This window comes from Etheostoma cragini, unplaced genomic scaffold (assembly GCF_013103735.1).
Source record: "Etheostoma cragini isolate CJK2018 unplaced genomic scaffold, CSU_Ecrag_1.0 ScbMSFa_1991, whole genome shotgun sequence".
Lineage (NCBI taxonomy): Eukaryota > Metazoa > Chordata > Actinopteri > Perciformes > Percidae > Etheostoma > Etheostoma cragini.
Genome location: NW_023266103.1, coordinates 105 through 1,741, shown reverse-complemented (window position 1 = coordinate 1,741; position 1,637 = coordinate 105). Strand labels below are relative to the sequence as shown.

Below are 1,637 nucleotides of genomic sequence, written 5' to 3'. Positions count from 1 at the left end.
TTACAAAGTTTCTTTTCTGCTTTTTTTGAAGTTTTTGTCACTTTTTTTTGTAAGTTTGTCCCTTTTTGGAATTTATTTGTCACTTTATTCGTCCTGGTGTTGCCTTCCTTCTTTTTACCGTTTTTTTTTCTTTGAAGTATTTGTGTATTTTTTCAACGTTTCTATTGTTTTTTCATGTTTGTGTCTTTTTTTAATGTTTTTCTTACTATTTTTGACATATTCTTGTCTTTCTTCCTTCCTTTTTTTCTACTGTCTTTTGTCTTTGAAGTGTTAGTGTCTTTTTACAAAGTTTCTTTTCTGCTTTTTTCAATGTTGTGACTTTTTTTGAAGTTTGTTGCTTTTTGGAGTTTTTTGTGACTTTAATCATCCTAGTGTTGCCTTCCTTCTTTCTATCATGTCTTTTTTTGAATTTTTTATTGCTATTTTCGACCTTTTCTTGTCTTTCTTCTTTCCTTCGTCCTTCTTTCTTCCACTGTCTTTTAAAAAAATGTTTCTTTTCTGCTTTTTTCAAAGTTGTGTGTCGTTTTTTGACGTATTTTGAATTTTTTCTCACGTTTTTATTACTATTTTCGACCCATCCTTGTCTTTCTTCCTTCTTTCTTCCTCACTATTTCTGGTGTCTTTTTTTCTTTGAAGTTTTTGTGTCTTTTTACAAAGTTTCTTTTCTGCTTTTTCATGAAGTTTTTGTCACTTTTTTTTTGTAAGTTTGTCCCTTTTTGGAATTTATTTATCACTTTATTCGCCCTGGTGTTGCCTTCCTTCTTTTTACCGTTTTTTTTTTCTTTGAAGTATTTGTGTATTTTTTCAAAGTTTCTATAGTTTTTTCATGTTTGTGTCTTTTTTCAATGTTTTTCTTACTATTTTTGACATATTCTTGTCTTTCTTCCTTCCTTTTTTCTACTGTCTTTTGTCTTTGAAGTGTTTGTGTCTTTTTACAAAGTTTCTTTTCTGCTTTTTTCAATGTTTTTTTTATCATCCTAGTGTTGCCTTCCTTCTTTCTATCATGTCTTTTTTTAAATTTTGTATTGCTATTTTCAACCTTTTCTTGTCTTTCTTCTTTCTTTCTTCCTTCTTTCTTCCACATTCTTTTTAAAAAATGTTTCTTTTCAGTTTTTTTCAAAGTTGTGTGTCGTTTTTTGACGTTTTTTGAAATTTTTCTCACGTTTTTATTACTATTTTCGACCCATCCTTGTCTTTCTTCCTTCTTTCTTCTTTACTTTTTCTAGTGTCTTTTTCTTTGAAGTTTTTGTGTCTTTTTACAAAGTTTCTTTTCTGCTTTTTCATGAAGTTTTTGTCACTTTTTTTTTGTAAGTTTGTCCCTTTTTGGAATTTATTTATAACTTTATTCGTCCTGGTGTTGCCTTCCTTCTTTTTACCGTTTTTTTTTCTTTGAAGTATTTGTGTATTTTTTCAAATTTTCTATTGTTTTTTCATGTTTGTGTCTTTTTTCAATGTTTTTCCTACTATTTTTGACATATTCTTGTCTTTCTTCCTTCCTTTTTTTCTACTGTCTTTTGTCTTTGAAGTATTTGAGTCTTTTTACAAAGTTTCCTTAAGTTAACCTTAAAGTTGTTTGTCGTTTTATGGAATTTTTTCTCACTTTAATCATCCTAGTGTTTCCTTCCTTCTTTCTACCG

The 1,637-nt window shown here is 28.5% G+C and overlaps 1 long non-coding RNA gene across 1 annotated transcript; it reads right to left on the bottom strand.

The window, feature by feature from the left end:
- Positions 1 to 652: 652 nt before the first annotated feature.
- On the bottom strand, positions 653 to 1,192 carry LOC117940229. Its single transcript, XR_004655725.1, has 2 exons — positions 1,163 to 1,192; positions 653 to 781 (listed from the first exon to the last, which is right to left on the bottom strand). It is a non-coding gene; the product is annotated as an uncharacterized LOC117940229 (long non-coding RNA).
- Positions 1,193 to 1,637: the final 445 nt, after the last annotated feature.